The sequence below is a fragment of the Bos grunniens genome, chromosome 10 (assembly GCF_055505025.1).
Source record: "Bos grunniens cultivar Pamir isolate PY7600 chromosome 10, Bosgru_T2T1.0, whole genome shotgun sequence".
In the NCBI taxonomy this organism is placed as follows: domain Eukaryota; kingdom Metazoa; phylum Chordata; class Mammalia; order Artiodactyla; family Bovidae; genus Bos; species Bos grunniens.
In genome coordinates this window covers 52,426,624-52,450,128 of record NC_141174.1, presented here as the reverse complement: position 1 = coordinate 52,450,128, position 23,505 = coordinate 52,426,624, and the positions used below count along the sequence as shown (strand labels likewise).

The window sequence follows — 23,505 nt, the reverse complement described above, 5'->3', positions numbered from 1 at the left end:
GGGGTCACAAAGAGTCAGACATGACTAAAGCAACTGAGCACACACAACACACCACCAATAAAACCTCAGACCCCAAGGTAAAAAGTACACACACAAATGTCTTTATAACTGACATCTCCTACTCTACATGTCCTGATGTAGTATTTGGCAGATCAAAAATAATTTTTACAACTCTGATGGTTTGGCATTTGGAATATCGAAAGCAATCTGGAAAATCCTAATAGTGTTTGTGTCTCCATCACTAGCTTCAGAAACAGATTGTCAGGATGGTTTTCAGTAAGATCAGAGGAGTGAGTGTCTCCAGCTAGATCAGTTCATCAGTAACAGTGTTAATGAGCATTTGGTGACACACTCTTCCTCAAACTCTAGCAGTAAGTCTATGCTGAAAATTCAGCTTTTTCCTGCAGAGCCTTTCAGTGGTCAAATACGATGTAATGGTGTTTCATACCCTTACACCAAGGGTTTCTGCTTTAATTGGCTCACTTGCTATTGATGAAGGCTTCAAAGCATAAGCAAAAGTAGTAATGGCCAAGACCTAGATAGAAGCACTAAATCTGGAGACTATCTTAGAAATCTGAAAAATAATTGCACATTATCAACAGAATAACGCCCAAATGTCTAGACAAATCTGATAATCTTAAAGGTTGAGGTCCCAATTATGCTGTATTTGGGGGCTTTCTTGAGCCAGCAGAAGCTTCAATAATAACTCTTATCAGAGGACAAATGTTTATTAGCTTAAATGACTAGTTAATTCACCATGTAATAGTCCATCTGATTCTCCTTTTCCAGCTCCAAAACCACAGTCACATGCCACAGCTTGGAACAAGCATCTCTTGTTTACGGCTCTGGCCAAAGGACTCCCTAGTAGCCTCACTCCCCAGAGTAAGGCCACGAGACTTTTGCAAGTTTAGCCTCGAGCCCAAGGATCAGAGAGTCCAACTTGGCAATATCTACTGATACACAGTCATCAGAAAATTCAAGTAAAAAAAAAAAAGGAAGGCAAAATAATAATGCTGCAGGAACTCAAATAAAATGACTTATCTCCCTTACATTACATGAAATCTTTTCCCCAGCAACGGATTGTGCTCGTGTTACGCTGGTTAACAACCTTCTGCCTACCTGGCTCCAGGGATCACCCTGTAACCACTGCGACAGGGCTCTCCTTTTCCCATAGTTGATAAGGAGAAAGTGGGAGGGTAGTTTTGTGCTCATTCCTCCATTTATCTCTCCAACCTTGAATTTGCAGTGAGGCAGTGGGGCAGGCGCACCTCACAGACAGGATCTATGGCTTCAGCACCACTGGACAGAAACTAGATTCACCATAGTGGTACAAAGGCCAGACTTGCCTATTTGACTGGCTAGAAGTCTCTCTTAGACTATGCTCAGCAAGAATCAAGTGTTTCCTGGAGGTAAGATTGAGACAGTTTTGGCTAAAGCTATTTTTCTGGTTACATGTCAGCTCCTGGGAGTAATTTGCATGGAATTTGTAAGAAGTGCATTTTCAAGCCCTGAAAACACAATATTTGCCAGATTTAAGGTAGGGACTTTGATCAACCAGACATCTGCCTGCTAAGGCTTTACCATGCATTACCTTCTAAGAACCAATAAGCCAATTCCAAGGTTAACATTTCAGAAGAAGCTGGGTCTACAAAGGCATTCAGCAACCTATGCTAGGAGGACTGAGAATGGGATGTCAGGACCCATGGGGTGGAGAGGTAAGATCGAAGGCAGCATTGGCTAACTAGAGAGTCAGTGTTCTGGAGTCAGCAGACCGATGGTGAACGAGTTTCTTCATCTTTAAAATGGAGTTAATGAGAGTACCAATCAGAAAAAGTGATTGTGATAGCTGAATGAGTTAATAAACACAGCTCAACCTGCATATTGGCTGGCATACAGTATATTCTTGACAAATGTTAACTGTCTTCATCATCACCATCTTTATCCTCATGGTCATCATCTTGGCTTTTCTACTTATTATGTATGTGACCTGGAACAAATTTCTTAACATCTCTAAGTTTCATATTCTTCATCTTTACATTGAAGCTAAAAAATATTTATCTTGAAGTATATAGTGAGGGTGAAACTAGATGATGATGCACATAAAGCATCTAACACAATGCTTGGCACATAGTAGGTGTTCATAGAGTGGGTATTATTACCTAACTGGCTGTAAGATTTTTTAATGTTTTATTATTTTAAATATTATTTTTATTTATTTATTTATGTGGCTGTTGCTGCTAAGTCGCTTCAGTCATATCCGACTCTGTGTGACCCCAGAGACGGCAGCCCACCAGGCTCCCCCGTCCCTGGGATTCTTCAGGCAAGAACACTGGAGGGGGTTGCCATTTCCTTCTCCAATGCATGAAAGTGAAAAGGGCAAGTGAAGTCGCTCAGTCGCGTCCGACTCTTAGCAACCCCATGGACTGCAGCCTTCCAGGCTCCTCTGTCCATGGGGTTTTCCAGGCAAGAGTACTGGAGTGGGGTGCCATTGCTTTCTCCGTACTGGGTCTTAATTTCTACACTCTGGATTTTCGATTTCCATTGTAGCATGTGGGATCTTTAGTTGCAACATTGGAACGCTTAGTTGTAGCAAGTGGGATCTAGTTCTCTGAGCAGGGATTGAATCAGGGTCCCCTGCATTGGGAGCTCAGAGTCTTAGCCACTGGACCACCAGGGAAGTCTCAGAATACTTCCTTTTTTCTTGCCATGCCCCTCACAGCTGTGGGAACTTAGTTTCCTGACCATGGGTCGAACCTGGAACCCGGGCAATGAAAGTGCTGAGTCCTAACCACTGGACCACCAGGGAACTCCAAAGGTATTTCCTTTCTTGATTGCTAGTGAAGAACAAGGATTCTGACACAGATGTGTATGACCACAAAGGAAGACACCAAAGTCTGCCCAATGGGAAAATTCTACTGGAAGAAACATTCTAGATTTCAATGGGAGTCTTTCTTTATGTTACCTCTATGGCACAATGTGGCATCTCTCTAAGGCTTCAGACATCCTTGAGTGTTCTGTTTCACACACTACAGAGATTTTGTTTTTGAAGAAATCAAAGAAGATTGAAGATCTGAGGACTCATGGATATAGGGTTGCCAGGTTTAGCAGATTTTTTTTTTTAAGTGTCCTAGGGACTTCACTGGCAGTCCAGTGGTTAAGACTTCACCTTCCAATGTAGGGAGTGTGGGTTCAATCCTTTGTCAGGGAGCTAAGATCTCACATGCCTTGCAGACAAAAAGTCAAAACACAAAACAGAAGTAATACTGTAGCAAATTCAATAAAGACTTTAAAAATGTTTTAAAAAGAGTGTTTTCTATTTTACCTGGCAGTCCTACATGGATGTCAATTTATCTTCTTGTAAAATCCAACCTAGGAGTTGACTTACATTTTGTGACTTTCTGTGATGTCACAAAATTCATATTCCACATCTTTTCAGAGAGACAAAGATTCTATAGAACTTGCATATGATTTCTCAGGGTTCATGACTATCAGGGGGCTCATTTACCATGGGTCATGTTAGGCATGGTTGGTAAAGACCTTGATGCTAGGAAAGATTGAAGGCAAAAGGAGAAGAGGGTGGCAGAGGATGAGACAGTTAGGTAGCATCACCAACTCAATGGACATGAGTTTGAGCAAATTCGGGAGATAGTGAAGGACAAGGAAGCCTGGCATGATGCAGTCCATTGGGTCGCAAAGAGCTGGACATGACTTAGGGACTGAACAACAAAACATTGGGCATACGTAGAGGCAAAATGGACCCTGGAGGTTATACTCCAGTACAAAGGTCCTGAGATAATTTCCTCAAGATTTCTCTTCATTATTATTCCTTGTTATTATCAATAGAGGGCTGCATATCCTCACTTTCCCTCCTGACCCCTACAATGTGCTTTCTCTCGCTCAAGGGAAACACTGCAGGCTCTCCACAGGGTAAGGAATGGAGTGAACTGTGACTTTCTAATGATGACATTATGAGAACCCAATGCAAACCTAGCCTTCTGGGCTCCATTTTGGCCAACCCATAATATTCAGGGGTTTTATCACTTCCCTTTTCAAACTCCCAATGACATTTCTCAGTAACTTGACTCTTGAAAATGTAGGTGGTAGAGCAACTATCAAATTAATGATATTCAGCTCAAAATCAGGATAGTATACTGACTTCCAAGTGTTGTTTTTGGTGGAGATGACAGGAACAGACTTCAGAGAAGGGTAAATATTACGGACTTTCCATCTCACTAACTGCTGTACCCTAAAACATTGCCTTCTGCAGAGTAGGTCTTGATGTAATGCCTTAGTGTTTATGAATACCTCTCTAGAATTTTTGTGTCCAGTCCTTATACCATTCCTGGCTGAGATCACATGACTAGCCTTCACAGAAGAGTTTTTCAGAGCCTAGTAGCTAAAATGACAGTTTGCTAATCCTCATTTTCGGAACAGCACGTGGGAACCCCAGAATTCTCTGCCCAAATGTCCCCAAACTAGCTTCTAGGCTCAGAGCAGGCCTTTTCCAGGTCAGTTGGTCCTTCCAATGGTGACCCCAAGCCCAGTATGTACACCACAGGCTTAAGGAGTTTTAACAAAGAATTAGTGTGGAGGGCAGTGAAGGAAATTGGGTACGTGGGTTGAGGAGTCCATATGAGTATGCAAGGGATCCCTGCTGATGTGAGGAGGGCTGGAGCCGAGAGTGGGAAGAGAAAGGGAAGCAGGATGAAGACTGAAGCAAGGCCCTGCTCTCCCTATGCTGCCATGTTCTGGCAACAAACTCTGAGGAGTCCAAGAATTCTAAATCCAAATCTGGACTTCCAGGTTGTCCTGAGGTATTTTTGTCAAGGTAGGAGGACAGAACATGTTTTATTTGTTAGCTTTACCATATTTAGACATACGTTTTGTGAGCCTCCATTTGTGCTCTTGTCTTGGGGCCTACCACACCCCGCTCCCCTTCTAGAAAAGCCTTCACAGCCCACACAGCTCAGTGGTCCAGCTGAGCCCACATGCTGAATGGCCTTGCATCTGTCTTACTTTTCAGACTGCCCTATTTTAGCTCCTAAGCGTGGTTATATCATACAGGCCTTTGAGTTAAGGATTCATCCTTATGGCCACATGTTTGTGTGTTTTTTCAGTTCTATCAGTTTATTACTACCAACCCATGTCCCTCTACCCTCGTTCACCCGTGCTCAGTCATGTAACCCCATGGACTGCAGCCCACCAGGCTCTTCTGTCCATGGACTTTTCCAGGCAAGATACTGGAGTGGGTTGCCATTTCCTTCTCCTGGCCACATGTTTTGTACAAACCCTGTATTAATTTCCATGTCTGTGTCACTCAGGACATTAAGAGTATAAGGTTTATCTGGCTTCCAGGGACCATTATATTAATCAAATGAACTAGGAGACTTGGAAGGGGCTTCCCAGGTGGTGCAGTGGTAAAGAATCCACCTGCCAGGATTCTGCAGGAAACAAAAGAGATGCAGCTTCAGTCCTAAATCAGAAGGATCCCTTGGAATAGGAAATGGCAACCCACTCCAGGCCAGAGGAGCCTGGTGGGCTGCAGTCCGCGGGACTGCAAAGAGTTGGACATGAGTGAGCGCACACGCACCCAGGAGCCTTAGAGACATGCCTGAAAAAGACGAGGCAGTTCATATTTAGCTGACAACCTGACTTTCTTTTTACTGGGCAGTGTGTGCTGGCTGAAGACGAGAACAATGTCTGGCACAACAGGCCCCAGGAGGCAATTTGAGGGGGAAAGGGGATGAAGCCACTGCTAGGAGAAAGACTTCTATTTTTTGGCCATGCTGGTGGCATGAGGGATCTTGGTTCCCAGACCAGGGATCAAACCTGAGCCCCAGGAAGTGGAAGCACAGAATCTTAACCATTCTCCTTAAGAAAGAGATTCTGAAGAAAAATTAGAAGTACACACAGGTACTTTTAGGGAAATGTTCTGTACGTTCTGAGGAACTTGCTGAACTTTTCTAAGAAAAGTCAGTGAACTCTCTCCACTAGTCAAGACAGTTTATGGATTTGGATTTGTGGTTTTGGAGAAGGGTGACTGAAGGATGGGACCTGGTGCTGAGTATAGCATGAAGATGATCTTGGAGTGACAACAGAAGCTTCAAAGGGCCCATTTGGGTTAACTCAGTAAAAGGAATTTGGACCATTCGTTTCTCTTTCCCCAGAGCTGATTGTGTGAAGGCTTTAAAGGACCTATGTGATGACCACATAGCTGAGACTGAACCCAGGGGCAGTGGCCACAGGCTTACCCCGAGCTTCCTGGAAGATGAACTAAGAGCGGGATGAGAGTGTGCTTGGCCCTGGTCCACCACACTCTCTGCTTTTAAATATGTGCTTTGGTTGTTTTCTGTTTTCCCTATAAAAGTAGTTTAGGATCATGAACAAATTGGGAAATATAGAAAAAGTTAAAAGAAAATAAAAATCATCCATGGTCCTGCCATCTGAATCCCATCAATGTAAACATTTATTATACTTCCTTCAAGGCTTTTTTTTTGTTGTTCTTTGTAAAGATGGTGTGTGTGTGTGTATGTGAGAGAGACAGAGAGAGGAAGAGAGACTGATTTTAACATAATTGGATCCAGTTCCCTAAAGCACTGTTTTCAAGGCACTGGATTAATGTGGTTAATGTAAGTGCTAAAATGAGTCATTTTAGGATTACTGAGCAACTTCATGAGGTTTGGTGAAAACTAAGTTGATTTTCCTTTATCTTGTCATCAGGAATCCCCTATTCTAATCTTCAGCTGCTTTTTCATGGTCCAAGTTCATTAAAACATGAACATGGATGCACATCAAGAGATGTAAAGGTGAGAAATACAACTAAGGCATGCATGAGCTGTTATGACTTTAACACTTAGTAAATTATTACACAAACCCAAGTCCCTTAGTCACAAGAGACCTACTTATGATTAAGGTTAAAGAGGTTAAAAATCAGGTTTAATCATTTGAATTTTCTGGTAAGTCTTGCCACAAAATGGATCAGGTTAGATTTTTGTGACATAACTAGCTTCATATTTTCTTGGTGACTTTTCTCCAAGATGAGCAGTAGATGAGATCTGACAAACCAGAGAATGGAATATCAGTAGTATATAAGAAGCTGCGTTTTATATCAAGCATAAACTGGGAAATCAAATTCATTTTGCCATAGTTTCTAAGAGACAAAAATGGACTCTCAGCTCACTATTTTCTCAGAGAGTTGGAGAAAATGTCCTGGGGAGAAACACTGCCAGTCAATTCTATTAGCTTTCATACCCCTAGGCTTTTGCGTGTGTGTGTGTGTGTGTGTGTGTGTGTGTGTGTGAGCGCGCGCTTGCTTCTGTGTTCTCAGTCTCATGTCCAACTCTTTGCGACCCCATGGACTGTAGCCTGCCAGGCTCCTCTGTCCAAGGGATTTTCCAGGCAAGAATACTGGAGTGGGTTGTCATTTCCTTCTCCAGGAGATCTTCCTGGTCCAGGGATCAAACCTGAGTCTCTTGCATCTCCTGCATTGGCAGGCAGATTCTTTACTACTGTGCCACATCCTAAAACCCAGAAGATCTGTGCTAATGCACCATCTTTCTAAATCAACATTTAAGGCCAGGCAGCTCAAATGCCAACACTCCAGGAAGACCTTCTATATTTTTTTTTCAAAATCTTTGTTTCTATGACCCCTATTTAGCCTTTGTATTATTCTGCCATATTTTGCTTGATGACATTTTAAAACATTTCTGAGTAATATGTTTATAGAGGTTCAAAAAGCAAACCACATAGGCCATCATTAAAAAGTCTACAAATAATAACTTCGGAGAGGGTGAGGAGAAAAGGAAACCCTCTTACACTGTTGGTGGGGAATGTAAATTGGTGCAGCCATTATAAAAACCAGTACGGAAGTTCCTAAAAAAAACTAAAAATAGAGTTGCCATATGATCCAGCAGTCCCATTCCTGGCCATATACCCAGACAAAACTATAATTTGACAAGATATACGCACCCCAATGTTTATAGCAGCACTATTTACAATAGCCAAAACATGGAAACATTGAGAGTTTGGGTTTAGCAGATGCAAACTAGTATATATAGGACGGATAAACAACAAGGTCCTACTGTATAGCATATGGAACTATATTCAGTATCCTGTGATAAACCATAATGAAAAAATATGAAAGAGATTATATATGTATAACTGAGTCACTCTGCTGTACAGCAGAACTTAACACAGTGTTGTAAATCTACTATACTTCAATAAAGTTAAATAAAAATAAAATATACCCCTCTCCCAAACAAACAAAAAACAAAAAATCAAGTAATATGAAACGCATCCAGCATACAGTCTTTTCCCTGCCCCTGTTCCCATATCTCACAAACATGTCTATAATTTTCTCGTGTCTATTCCACATTTTCTTCATGTGAATCACATTTTCTTCATGCAAATATAAACACAAACCTGTTATTTCCCCATCCCTGTTTTCTTACACAAGAGGTAGCTTGATAGACATCCTATTCTTGATATATTAATACATTCTATTCTTAGATATAAATATCTTTAGATATACATACTATTCTGTACTTTGCTCTTTTCATTTTAACTTATCAGTGCATCTTGGAAATTATTTCATATCAATTCAGAAAGAAATTCCTCTCTCGGTTTTAAAAGGCTTTTCTTTCTTTTTATTTATTTATGTCTGTGCTGTGCTGTGCTTAGTTACTCAGTCGTGTCTGAATCTTTGTGACCCCATGGACTGTAGCCCAACAGGTTTCTCTGTCCATGGAGATTCTCCAGGCAAGAATATTGGAGTGGGTTGTCATGTCCTCCTCCAGAGGATCTTCCCAACCCAGCGATCAAACCCAAGTCTCCCATGTCGTGGGCAGATTATTTACTGTCTGAGCCATCAGGGAAGCCAAAAATACTGGAGTGGGTAGCCTATGCCTTCTCCAGGGGATCTTCCGAACCCAGGAATCGAATCAGGATCTCCTGCATTGCAGGTGGATTCTTTACCAGCTAGGCTACCAGGGAAGCCCTATTTTTGTTTGCACTGGATCTTTGTTGCTGCAATGGCTTTCTCTAGTTGCAATGCCCAGGCTTTTCATTGTGGTGGCTTCTCTTGTTGCGGAACATGGGCTCTAGAATACTTGGGTTCAGTAGTTGTGGAGAATAGGCTCAGTCACCTAGAGGCATGTGGGATCTTCCTGAACCAGCGATCAAGCCCATGTCCCCTGCATTACAAGATGGATTCTTAACAAATGGATCATCAGGGAAGTCCTTGAAAGGCTTTTAAAATTTTAAAAATTCTATTATATATTATATGTCTCCTAATATATTTCACCAGTTCCACGAATGATGGACAATTTGGGTTGTTTCCAATTTTTTGCTTTACCAATGATGCTTTGAAGACATATGTTAATTTGCATTGTGTATGTACATCTTTGGATAAATTCCCCAAAGCAGAATGGCTAGGTCAAAGATTGTACAGTTTTGTAATGTTGCTAGATAGTGCCAAATTGCTCTCCATAGGGTTTCTACCTATTTATACTCTCATCAAAAAATATAGAAGAAACCTGTTTTTCCACAGCCTTGCCAACAGAGAGACAAGGAAGGAGAGAAGGTTTAGAAAAGAATGCTTTGGTATCAAAAATAAGAAGACAATTAGATGAAGACTGCAAAGGCACAGACAATGTCAGACCTGACCTCTCCCCTGAGGTTCAGCCAGTCTCTCTCAGAGATACCTGGTGATCTCTCCCAGAGATTTCTGTTAAGTCCAGCTGAGCATGTCTAACTTGGAATTCACTAAAACTGAAGCCTCTTCTTTTCTCCCAATGGAGTCACCATTTTCTCATATTTAAAACTTTGTAGGAGGAGAGGGTATGGATGACTAGACTTTCACTTTTTCCTTTACAAATTCTGAATTTGTATGCTTTATTTTATAATGTGAAGCATGTATTTCTTTTGTAATTTAAAACCAGTGATAATGTATTGTGAACAAAATTGTGAGTCTAATTATCTTTTAGTCTTTATTAATTTATTCAACCACTTTTTATTCTGTCAGCTGTTTTTTTCCCCTTTTTCTTTTCCTGCCGGGTGCTTATAGTTTTAACTAGTTTGATAGGGCAACACCCTCTTCCAACAACACAAGAGAAGACTCTACACAAGGACATCACCAGATGGTCAACACCAAAGTCAGACTGATTATATTCTTTGCAGCCAAAGATGGAGAAGCTCTATACGGTCAGCAAAAACAAGACCAGGAGCTGACTGTGGCTCAGATCATGAACTCCTTATTGCCAAATTCAGACTTAAATTGAAGAAAGTAGGGAAAACCACTAGACCATTCAGGTATGACCTAAATCAAATCCCGTATGATTATACAGTGGAGGTGAGAAATAGATTTAAGGGACTAGATCTGATAGATAGAGTACCTGATGAACTATGGACAGAGGTTCGTGACATTGTACAGGAGACAGGGATCAAGACCATCCCCATGGAAAAGAAATGCAAAAAAGCAAAATGGCTGTCTGGGGAGGCCTGACAAATAGCTGTGAAAAGAAGAGAAGCGGAAAGCAAAGGAGAAAAGGAAAGATATAAGCATCTGAATGCAGAGTTCCAAAGAACAGCAAGAAGAGATAAGAAAGCCTTCCTCAGCGATCAATGCAAAGAAATAGAGGAAAACAACAGAATGGGAAAGACTAGAGATCTCTTCAAGAAAATCAGAGATACCAAGGGAACATTTCATGCAAAGATGGGCTCGATAAAGGACAGAAATGGTATGGACCTAACAGAAGCAGAAGATATTAAGAACAGGTGACAAGAATACACAGAACTGTACAAAAAAAGATCTTCATGACCCAGATAATCATGATGGTGTGATCACTGACCTAGAGCCAGACATCCTGGAATGTGAAGTTAAGTGGGCCTTAGAAAGCATCACTACGAACAAAGCTAGTGGAGGTGATGGAATTCCAGTTGAACTATTTCAAATCCTGAAAGATGATGCTGTGAAAGTGCTGCACTCAATATGCCAGCCAATTTGGAAAACTCAGCAGTGGCCACAGGACTGGAAAAGGTCAGTTTTCACTCCAATCCCAAAGAAAGGCAATGCCAAAGAATGCTCAAACTACCACACAATTGCACTCATCTCACATGCTAGGAAAGCAATGCTCAAAATTCTCCAAGCCAGGCTTCAGCAATACGTGAACTGTGAACCTCCTGATGTTCAAGCTGGTTTTAGAAAAAGCAGAGGAACCAGAGATCAAATTGCCAACATCTGCTGGATCATTGAAAAAGAAAGAGAGTTCCAGAAAAACGTCTATTTCTGCTTTATTGACTATGCCAAAGCCTTTGCCTGTGTGGATCACAATAAACTGTGGAAAATTCTGAAAGACATGGGAATACCAGACCACCTGACCTGCCTCTTGAGAAACCTATATGCACGTCAGGAAGCAACAGTTAGAACTGGACATGGAACAACAGACTGGTTTCAAATAGGAAAAGGAGTATGTCAAGGCTGTATATTGTCACCCTGCTTATTTAATTTATATGCAGAGTACATCAAGAGAAACGCTGGACTGGAAGAAGCACAAGCTGGAATCAAGATTGCCAGGAGAAATATCAATAACCTCAGATATGCAGATGACACTACCCTTATGGCAGAAGGTGAAGAGAAACTAAAAAGACTCTTGATGAAAGTGAAAGTGGAGAGTGAAAAAGCCGGCTTAAAGCTCAACATTCAGAAAATGAAGATCATGGCATCCGGTCCCCTCACTTCATGGGAAATAGATGGGGAAACAGTGGAAACAGTGTCAGACTTTATTTTTGGGGGCTCCAAAATCACTGTAGATGGTGACTGCAGCCATGAAATTAAAAGATGCTTACTCCTTGGAAGGAAAGTTATGTCCAACCTAGATAGCATATTCAAAAGCAGAGACAGTACTTTGCCAACAAAGGTCTGTCTAGTCAAGGCTATGGTTTTTCCTGTGGTCATGTATGGATGTGAGAGTTGGACTGTGAAGAAGGCTGAGCGCTGAAGAATTGATGCTTTTGAACTGTGGTGTTGGAGAAGACTCTTGAGAGTCCCTTGGACTGCAAGGAGATCCAACCAGTCCATTCTGAAGGAGATCAGCCCTGGGATTTCTTTGGAAGGACTGATGCTAAAGCTGAAACTCCAATACCTCATGCAAAGAGTTGACTCATTGGAAAAGCCTCTGATGCTGGGAGGGATTGGGGGCAGGAGGAGAAGGGGACGACAGAGGATGAGATGGCTGGATGGCATCACTGACTCGATGGACATGAGTCTGAGTGATCTCCGGGAGTTGGTGATGGACAGGGAGGCCTGGCATGCTGCGATTCATGGGGTCGCAGGGGGTCGGACACGACTGAGCGACTGAACTGAACTGATAGGGCAACTGGCTTCCCAGGTAGTGCTAGTGGTAAAGAAACCGCCTGCCAATGCAAGAGACATAAGAGACCCAGATTTGATCCCTGGGTCAGGAAGATCCCCTGGAGAAGCACATGGCAACCCACTCCAGTATTCTTGCCTAGAGAATCCCATTGACAGAGGAGCCTTGGTGGGCTACAGTCCATGGTGTTGTAAGAGTCAAATAAGACTGAAGTGATTTAGCAAGCATGCATATAGAAATTAATCAAGAAAAAAAAATTATTTCTACTTTATAAATTATTTCTAAGTATCCTCTTCCCTGGCATCACTTTCATACCCACTTCCAGCTTTTAAACTGAAAAGAAATTAAGAAAAAAATCTCTTATTGATATGTTTAAATAATAGTTATTAGAACTGGGATACTATTTTCGGGCAAATTTATAGAGTTAGAATTTATAATAGCTGCATGGTATTTTAATGTGCTATAATACCCTGTGGACTGTAGCCTGCCAAGGTTTTCTGTCCATGCGGATTCTCCAGGAGTGGGTTGCCATGCCCTCTTTCAGAGGATCTTCCCCAACCAGGGATTAAACTCACGTCTCTTACCTCTCTTACATTGGCAAGGGGATTCTGTACCAGTAGCGCCACCTGGGAAGCTCATAATATATCAATACTTTTCTCATATATCTGGGAAGCTCATATTTCAATACTTTTCAATCCACTGAGGTCCTTTAGGTAACAAAGGTGCACATTTATATCCATCCTATACCATTGGAAGCAAAATTGTACTTACTATCTTATAGAAACTTACAACTGTCACATTCTTGGTCAAATATATAATTCATTTGCTATCAATGCCTTATTAAAACATCCTTAGATGGAAAGCTATCATCAGTTTTTATCATGTCTGGCTTTATTTTGGGATTTCCAAAGATTTAATATAGTAAAAGGGAAAGTCCATTTCCTAGTGCCCTTGATCTGTGTACATTCACTTTTGTACAGATAAGGACACCGTACATTAATGTAGCTGACCCATGTTTCCTATATGGCACCAGGCGATAAGCCAAGTAACAAAGGAACATGTTGATGGATCTCACCTGAATGCTTCATGCTAGCTCGGCTCACAGATGGGTTCCCTCTGTACCAACATCTTTCTCAGCCTTGTAGCCTTTATTCAACTGTGTTGCTACTAAGTTGCATTTAGCTTTGTTGCTTTATCAAAATGTGTGAAATATAAGGAAAATACAAATGCAAGCGGCAGTCAGCGGAAGTGCAGTTCTCATAAACAATCGAGATACAGAAGGACATCAGGTGGTGAATCTTTAGCCTCAATAATGAGGACTCATACTGAGAACTCCCTATGCCTTAGTCACTATTCTAATCACTTCACATGACTTAACTCATTGATTCTCACAATATGTGAGATACAAATGATGGAGGCATTATTATTCCCTCTGTGTTTTTTGCTTTTTTGGCCATATGGCATGTAGGATCTTATTTTCCCGACCAGGAATGGAACCTGGGGCCCCCGCAGTGGAAGTGCAAAGAGTCTTAACCACTGGACCACCAGGGAAGGCCCGCATTCCCTCTGTTTTTACAGATAGGAAAATCTATCCACTATCCGTAGGGAAGTGAACAGCCTGACCCAAATTGGAAAGCTGCCTTCCAGACTTTTGATAGTCAGCTCCACTCAGCTGGGATGTGCTGTGCTTAGTCGCTCAGTTGTGTACAACTATTTATGACCCCATGGACCGTAGCCCACCATGGAGATTCTCCAGGCAAGATATACTGGAGTGGGTTGCCATGCCCTCCTCCAGGGGATCTTCCCGACACAGGGATTAAACCCAGGTCTCCCGCATTGCAATGGATTCTTTATCAGCTGAGCCACCAGGGAAGCCCAGGAATACTGGCGTGGGTAGCCTATTCCTTCTCCATGGGATCGTCCAGGAATTGAACCAGGGTCTCCTGCATTGCAGGTGGATTCTTTACCAGCTGAGCTACCAGGGAAGCTGGGATGGAGAAGCTTAAATTTAAAGAACATCCACTAAATTTTGGAATTACAGCTATAAGAGACAAGACACAGTTAGGAATTTGAGACTATATTATAGCTCTCTGGAAATGGAACTCTTTCCTTGAAAAACACAAATTTGTTTTAGAATTTGATACATCTAACATGGGTGTGTACTCTCTGGAGCATGTTGTATACCGAAGTAGGAATCCCTTGTGGTGGTGTGTATGTTTTTGACTCAAGTAGAAAGATGTTAATCCCATGGGGACAGAGTATTTGTCTAACAGTTCTCCACCGCCTACAATGCTCAGCAAATGTTTGTTGTGGTGGTGAGTGAACGGGGTAGTGGTTTGGAAACCATGCCACCAACATGCGGAACACCAACATCAAGAAGCACTCTACTGGGACTTCCCTGGTGATCCAGCACCTAGGACTCCATGCTTCCACAGCAAGGGGCCAGGGTTCAATCCCTGGTCAGGGAACTAAATCTTGCACAAAGATCCTGAGTATCCCAACTAAGACTTGGCCCGGTCAAATAAATAAGTAAATATTTAAATTTTAAAAAAGGACAAATTTTTTTTTTTTTAAAGAACTATTCTACTGAAGTAAATCCCCCTGTTGATAATGGGGGAAGCTATGCATGTGTGGGGCAGGTGTATGGAAAATCTCTGTACTTTCCCCTCAATTTTTCTGTGACCCTAAAGCTGCTCTAAAAGATAGTCTATTTTTAAATTTTTTTAAGACAGTCTGTTTTTAAAAAATTAAATCCCAAGTGTTTGTAACAATATCTTGAAAAATATGTCATCTTAAACACACACACATCTATGTGTATATACAAATAATTATAAGCGTACATAAACACAACTTATAAGTGCATAATAAAAGCAAAACATATGTCACATATTAAATATGTAATACATTTATTTATAGGCCTATGACAATAAAGTTGAAATAATGGTTGTTGTAAAACCTATGCTTTTTTTTTTTTGCCGGTTTCCTGAAGCTTGTGGAATCTTAGTTCCCTGACCAGGGATTGAACTCAAGCCCGTGGCAGTAAAAGAACTGAGTCCTAAACACTGGACTTTCAGGAAATTCCCTCTATGCGTTTTTTTGTTGTTGAAGAGGTGAGTGAAACTTCCCTCCTGGCTTCACTGAGAAAACTGTGTATGAATTAAAGGAGAAGGCAGTTGTGAGTGGCAAACAGCTGCATGCCCCAGAGCTGGGATATCCTCTCCTTAGAGACTGTCCCCATTCACCATCTCTTCTTGTTAATATTTGTTTATTTATCTCCGCTGGGTCTCAGTTGTAGCACACGAAATCTTTTTAGTTGCAGCATGTGGGATCTAGTTCCCTAACCAGGGATTGAACCCAGGCCCCCTACATTGGGAACGCAGAGTCTTAACCACTGAACCACCATGGAAACCCTCACCATCTCTTTTTAATAGGGCATAGCTCCAGGACACCACCCTTGTGACAGCACTTCCTTGGAATGTGATTGTACAGATACCTGGTGCAAGCAGAGCTTCCATAGGCTTCCCAGTGACCTACGGACAGGGTGGCGTGGTTTGAAGGGTTGAGCTGGTTGAGTTAGATTCTTTCTCTCCCTCCCTTTCTTTCCCTGGAACTTGAATCCAGAGACCAAGAGGGAAGTTTCCAGTCAGTTGTGGGCAGTACAGCTGAAAGATGGTTTGGGGGCCTGAGCCAGGATCATGACAAACTAGAGACACTTTGCAAGCTGAAATTATGGAAGGAGGAGCAACCATGAGTAAGTGGGAGAAGCTAGAAGATACAGCGAAGAACATCCATCCTTGCTGAGAAGCCAGGAAAGGACAGAGAGCATATACAGCCCTACCGTCCTTGGTGTTTTCTCCTGGACTCTGGGGCATATATACCTTTTCTTATTTGGCTGCACCACAGTGTATGTAGGACCCAGTTCCCTGAAAAGGGATTGAACCCGCACCTCCTGCCTTGGAAGCCTGGCATCTTAGCCATTGGACTGCCAAGGACGTCTGGAGCATACACACATTTAAAATATTTTTCTCACAAAACAACCTGTGTCCTTTTTTTTTTTTTTTTTCCCTCCTTGTTACTAGAGGAGACTAGACTGAAATAGCAGATAGCAGGAGAAAAAAGTCTCTGACATGGAGGGTATAAAATAAAAACTAAAAGACAGGATAACTATACAAGTACAGCAGTCCAGGGACATATAGTGGTAAACACTGGCTCCATTCAATAGTCCCCCAAGGACCTCAGCTCAGTACAACCCTGTGTGATAATCGATATTTATAGTGATGACCTTGAGTCTTCAAGCACAGGCTGCTTCACATTCAGCATATTTTCAGAAGGCAATAAAGCATGTAGAAAAATTTTCCTTCAAGTTAAAAAAAGTTTTGGTGCTTAAACAAGGCAACGTTCATGCAGTTATGTGTCATTTTTTAGTTTGTTAAAGGCATATACTTATTTACATATGCCTTGCCTTTTCCAGCAAAGATTAAAGATGACGTAAAAGAAAACACAAATTTCAATAAGATAGCATAAGTTGACAGTAAGGGGGAAGAAGAAAGAAAACCATGCTGTGGTCACATTGTTGATCCAGGAGATTCAGTTATCAGCAAAGCTCCCTTCTGTGGATCACCTCACTCCTTGATAGATCATGGGACATCTTAACTAGTATTACTCATCATTCAATCATTTTAAATCTGGAGTGAGGTCAGGACTTATCTTCTGAATGTAAAAATCAACTTGAAACTGGGAAAAAGAAAGAGAGGAAAATATTGGCTTGTATCAGAGAAACTATAATCATAAATTTATATAAATGTGCATTTAGTAAGCTGTCAATTTAAATGTATGTACAAGTAATTACTGTTCCTTTATTTTGGTAAAATAATTGTTATATTATAGTAAAAATTATACTAATCTGAAGTAGCATCATATTATATTATCCCACTGTTGAAATTCTCTCCTAGATCCTTTCACAAATCAATATTAACATATCAGAAGAACAAAGAATGTTCGAGTTAAACTCTCTATACAAAGGCAGTTCATATTCCCATAAAAAAGCAAGAATATTTTTAGAAAACAAACTTATGGTTACCAAAGGGGAGGAGGGGGGAAGGATGAATTAGGAGTTTGGGATGAACATATACACACACTGCTGCTGCTGCTGCTGCTGCTAAGTCGATTCAGTCATCTCCAACTCTGTGCGACCCCATAGACAGCAGCCCACCAGGCTCTGCCGTCCCTGGGATTCTCCAGGCAAGAACACTGGAGTGGGTTGCCATTTCCTTCTCCAATGCATGAAAGTGAAAAGTGAAAGTGAAGTTACTCAGTCGTGCCCGACTCTTAGCGACCCCATGGACTGCAGCCTGGTAAGGCTCCTCCGTCCATGGGATTTTCCAGGCAAGAGTACTGGAGTGGGGTGCCATTCCCTTCTCCATACACACACTGCTATACATAAAATAAACAACAAGGACCTACTGTATAGCATAGGGAACTATATTAAACATCTTATAATGCCTATAATAGAAAAGAATCTGAAAAAGAATAGATAGATATATATGTATAACTGATTGACTTTGCTCTATACCTGAAACTAAACTAAAACTATAACTAACCTGAAACTATACCTGAAACTAATATTGATTTACAATATTGTAAATCAACCATATGCCAATTAAAAAAAATAAGAACAAATAAATAAATAACCAGCAAGAATTTTTCTAGGATCCTGGTTTGGACAGGCTTCTAAGGTGATGCTAGTGGTAAACAACCTGCCTGCCAATGCTGGAGACGTAAGAGACACACATTTGATCCCTGCGGAAGTGCATGGCAACTCACTCCAGTATTCTTGCCTGGAGAATCCCATGGACAGAGGAGCCTGGTGGGCTACAGTCCATAAGGTTGCAGAGAGCTGGCCTCGACTGAATTGACTTAGTACTAACATTTTAATGTGTGCTCCCATTCATACTGGACCTACTTAAGGGGAAATTTTTTCGGATGTTCATTCCTGTTACAGAGTTGCTGCTTAGAAAGTAAAAGTTTCAGAATTAAACAAATATATATATAGATTTGATGCATGGCAGCTGAGTGATGATCTCTTGGGAAAGTTACTTCAAATTTTTACCTTAGCTTCTTAACTGCAAATGAAGTTAACAAGGTTGTATGGAAGATAAAATAAGATACTGTACAGTAAGTACTTAGCTCAGTATCTGATACCACCTGAACCTAATAAATGAAGCCTGTTATGGTAGACACACTGATAACCCAGGAGATCTCGCATTGATGTGACACAAGCCTCTCTTTCATTAGTGTTTTATTAAAGAATTCTGCCCTCATTTTCCGGAGAAGGCAATGGCACCCCACTCCAGTACTCTTGCCTGGAAAATCCCATGGACAGAGGAGCCTGGTGGGCTACAGTCCATGGGATCTCGAAGAGTCAGACATGACTGAGCGAGTTCACTTTGACTTTTCACTCTGATGCATTGGAGAAGGAAATGGCAACCCACTTCAGTGTTCTTGCCTGGAGAATCCCAGGGACAGAAGAGCCTGGTAGGCTGCCGTCTCTGGGGTCGCAGAGTCAGACACGACTGAAGTGACTTTGCAGCAGCAGCAGCCCTCATTTTCCCATTAACACATTTTTTCTGTGTTGTGAATGCATTCTGATGTTCTTTTATGAAACTCATTTCATTGCCCTATATTATCTTCTTCCTAATTATTTTCTAAAATACATGAGCAGTGCTTTTTCTTTCACTAATGGATTTGTCTGGGGATCTGCACTTTGTATTCATCTCAATTTTTTCCTTTTGTTCCTTTTCATTTCACCCCAGATAAAATGCAAATAATCATGCCAACTTCTGTATAAAGTCTTATCTGACTAGCTCCATCATGTGTCTAGAATGAGTTTTACAATTTTGAAAGTTTTCACCTCATTGCTACTATGATCTCAAATAAGAATAAATATCTGGTAAGATATTACTGAGTTCTCTTTTTAAAAAAAGGCATAAATGAAGAAAATTGGAAAACCTTTCATTTTAAAAAGTGAGGATTTTTTGGGAGGTGAAATTTGGCCAAAAATCTATGGTGACCACGAAAAGTCTGACATTTCATTTTAGACTGAACATCAATCTATTTTATAGTTAAGGGAATTGAAGCTCAGAGAAATTAAGATCTTACAGACAGTTGAGTGGAAAAGCCAGACTACAAATTCAACCTAGTTTGGTTTATCATTCAAACTAGGCCTTTTGGACTGAGAGGGCAATGGCACCCCACTCCAGTACTCTTGCCTGGAGAATCCCATAGATGGAGGAGCCTGGTGGGCGGCAGTCCATGGGGTCACTGAGAGTCAGATAGGACTGAACAACTTCACTTTCACTTTTCACTTTCATGCATTGGAGAAGGCAATGGAAACCCACTCCATGTTCTTGCCTGGAGAATCCCAGGGACGGGGGAGCCTGGTGGGCTGCCATCTATGGGGTTGCACAGAGTTGGACACAACTGAAGCGACTTAGCAGCAGCAGCAGCAGGCCTTTTGGGAATGCAAGAGGGGTGCACTTAATCATTTCATTGAGATAAAGGCATTAACCAGGGCTCCCCCAGGTAGAGGACTTCCCAGGTGGCTCAGTGGTAAAGAATTTGCCTGCTAGTGCAGAAGAAATGAGTTCGATTCCTGGGTCAAGAAGATCCCCTGGAGAAGGAAGTAGCAAGTCACTCCAGTATTCTTAGGAGAAGGCAATGGCAACCCACTCCAGTGTTCTTGCCTGGAGAATCCCAGGGATGGGGGAGCCTGGTGGGCTGCCATCTATGGGGTTGCACAGAGTTGGACACAACTGAAGCGACTTAGCAGCAGCCAGTATTCTTGCCTGGGAAATCCCATGGACAGAGGAGCCTGGTGGGCTACAGTCCTTGGGGTTGCAAAGAGTCAGACACAATTCAGAGACTAAACAGCTCCCAGGTAAACCAGGATGTCACCCCAGCCAAAACTGACAAAGAATCTTCCCAAGATGAGGATGGAGCAGCCAAGGGCTTAAAGGGATTCTTCATGAAATTATAGGCTCTTCCACATCATTACACTCTGTATTCCATGCTCAGACTGTGAATTAGTGGATTCTGCTTTGCTAACCCAAGTGAACTTTTGTGCTTTTAGTAACAGTCTCAGTTCTAATCCCTATACCTTAAGAAAAACACAATGATAGAGACAAAGATCCAGAGAGGGATAACTAATATGGTCAGGAGCTGTGGGTCCTAATGGTTGGCAGTCATGGCATCTTTGAGGATTTGATGAAAGCTATTAATTCTCCTTGAAGAAAAAGGCGCACATAGTCAGCCCCTTGGAGGACTTGGCATGCATTCAGACGGCCAAGGACTGTCTGATCTCACTCAGGGATCGAGGTCTGAATCCAGAACCTAGAATGCACGATGTAGATGAAGGGAAAAGGGAACCAAAATTTGTTGACCATCTTTGTGCACATTTCATTCCAGACTTACATCAATTTATTTTATAGTTAAGGGAATGGAAGCTCAGAGAAATTAAGATCTTACAGACAGTTGAGTGGAAAAGCCAGACTACAGATTCAAGTTTATGTGCATGAAATCTCATATTCTAAGTACTGCCTAGACATAAGCATTAATCTATATATTTATATTTAAATCTGGACAGAATTATATTACATAATCATGAAAAATGAACACAAGCAGATGTCTTCATCGAAGTTGTACCTACTAGAGCTGGGAATTCTTCTTGACACTGGAAAGAGACTATTAGGGCAAATAAAAGTAAGCACCTAAAAAAAAAATCTCAGGGATTTTTCTGGCAGTCCAGTGGTTAAGACTTCGCCTTTCAATGCAGGGGGTGCAGGTTCGATCCCTGGTTAGAGAGCTAAGATACTACATGACTTCCAGTCAAAACATAATAAGAAGCAATATTGTAACAAATTCAATAAGAACTTTAAAAATGGTCTACATAAAAAAACACTTATATGCTAATACAACTGAAAAACAGTTTCAAGGTAGTTTTAGATAAATGCAAGACTGATAAGTTGGTGATGGATTCCTAACAAGCTCAAATTTCCCTTTTGGTAACCTCTGTTCACTAATGTTTTTTTTTTTGCCACTCCACTTTGGGATCTTAGTTCCTGGACTAGGGATTGAACCTGGGCCTGCAATGAAAGCAGTGAGTCTTACCCACTGGACTGCCAGGGAATTCTCTATTCATTAGTTTTTTTTTTTTTTTTTAAGGCTTTTAGAATGACTTTATTTAAATATTATATGCAAACAATACATAAAGAGTAATACATGGATTGGTTGTATGAAAAGAAGGACTATTCATAGAAAATGAAAAATAAAATTTAACAAATATTCAAGTTGAAGTGAAATAGTTCATGTTTGGAATAAAGGCTTTAGTGTTCTTTTTCTCTTTGAATTACTATACCTTATTTATTAGATTTTAAGATACTTGCTCATATTTTGAAGCTGACATGCCCCTGAGACATGGATTTACCTAAGAATAATGAATCATATCTGAATATACTTAGCCAATGATCATGCCTGTACGGACCTAGTACATAACGAGTGCTTAACAGATGCCTCATGGGTTTCCTGTCCAGTCTGTGCTACAGAATGCTTCCAGATCAATTATCTAACCTATAGCTTCAAATATGGTAGTTCCTTGTGCAAAACTACTTTTACTTATTATATTTGTATCCTTCCTGTAATTATTTATTGTTTTAAAATTTATCTTTTGTCTCCCTCCTTCTAAAATTGTAAGCTTGATGAAGTCAGAGACCACTATATTCATAGTGGCCATGATTAGGTCATTCAATTACATCTATTTGCCTTCCTGTGTAGATGAGGACAAGAATTTGGTCAACATGATCTTTCAATTTTTAAGACAGAGATATAATTCACATACTATAAGGTTCACCCTTTTAAAATGCACAATTCAGTGGTTTGTATTGTAGTATATTCACAAAGTTGTGCAACCATCACCACCATCTCCAGAATATTTTCACCAATAAGGAAACACACAACTACTAGCAATTATTCCCACACACAACTGAGCGACTTTCACTTCACTTCACCTCTCTCCCCAGTCCCTGGAAATCAATGTTATCAATTTCTGCCTCTATGGATTTTCTAATTTCATATAAATGGAATCATATAATATGGCATCTTTTTTCCTGGATTCTTTCACTTAATATTATCAAGGTTCATGTTGTAGCACGTTGTTAGCACTTCCTTTTTAATAGCTGAATAATATTCTATTCTGTGGATATACTACATTTTGTTTACCCATTCCAGACAAGAGGATTTTTAACATCCCTTCCTACTGGAGGATCCTTTATTCAAGTGAAGGGTTACCACCAAAGTTCATAAAGGAAATCACAATTAATCATTATGCTTGGTAGTTTTTCTGTGCCCAGAAGTTTTCAAATCTTACCTACCACAGATCCAGAGAGGACTATCTTGTTATGACCCAGCATGTTTACTTCCTGAACCCTGAAAACAACATCAGCTTCTCTAATTTATTTCAGGATTCTGCTTTTTCCCCACCCCAATCGTCTCCTCACTGCCCACCTGATTTCTTGATTGTAAGGCAAACTCTCATCAGCAGATCTGTGCTGCCTGAGATTGGGTGGGCGTTCTTCCCACGCCTCTCCCCTGTCCTTGGGCTTAGTGCGCGTGCAATTTCTTCCCCATCAAAAACGCCCCTTCCTCTCTTCCCCCTTAAAAAGCCTTCCTTTGTTTTCCAAGGAAATTCAGGTGAAAGAAAGGGTGGGGGAAACGATATTTTTGACTTTCCTCACAATCCAGACGTTGGAAAGAAAAAGGATTTCCTTTGGGCTGCTGCCATGACTCTGATCTTTTATGCTGATAAAATATTTCCTTCTTCTTAAACAAAAAAAAAGCTATGGGAAAAAAAAATACACTTCAGCTACACTTACTCTAACTTTAGCGTTAAAAAAAAAAAAGTTTTCCAGTTTACTTCTCTTTCACAGAGTGGTTTTCTTCTTACCAGTTGAGGAATTGCAAGAGGGAGCGAGCCAGGTCAGCAGCGCTTTTTGGAGGCTGGCGTGGAGGAGGACTACAGGATCCAGAGGTCTTTGGAAACTCCAACAGCTCCAAGCTTGTTGGCTACTACGGTTTCCCTGAGGAG

The 23,505-nt window shown here is 41.1% G+C and overlaps 1 protein-coding gene across 2 annotated transcripts in view; it reads right to left on the bottom strand.

The window, feature by feature from the left end:
- The window catches only part of FAM81A (family with sequence similarity 81 member A), a 151,959-nt gene extending 128,469 nt beyond the window's left edge, over nucleotides 1–23,490 (bottom strand). The window contains exon 1 of one of the 2 annotated variants that reach the window (XM_086321264.1): nucleotides 23,365–23,490. The gene's annotated coding sequence lies outside the window, so the exon portion shown is untranslated. The remainder of the gene's footprint in view (nucleotides 1–23,364) is intronic. The other variant, XM_086321263.1, reaches the window with a different exon arrangement.
- Nucleotides 23,491–23,505: the final 15 nt, after the last annotated feature.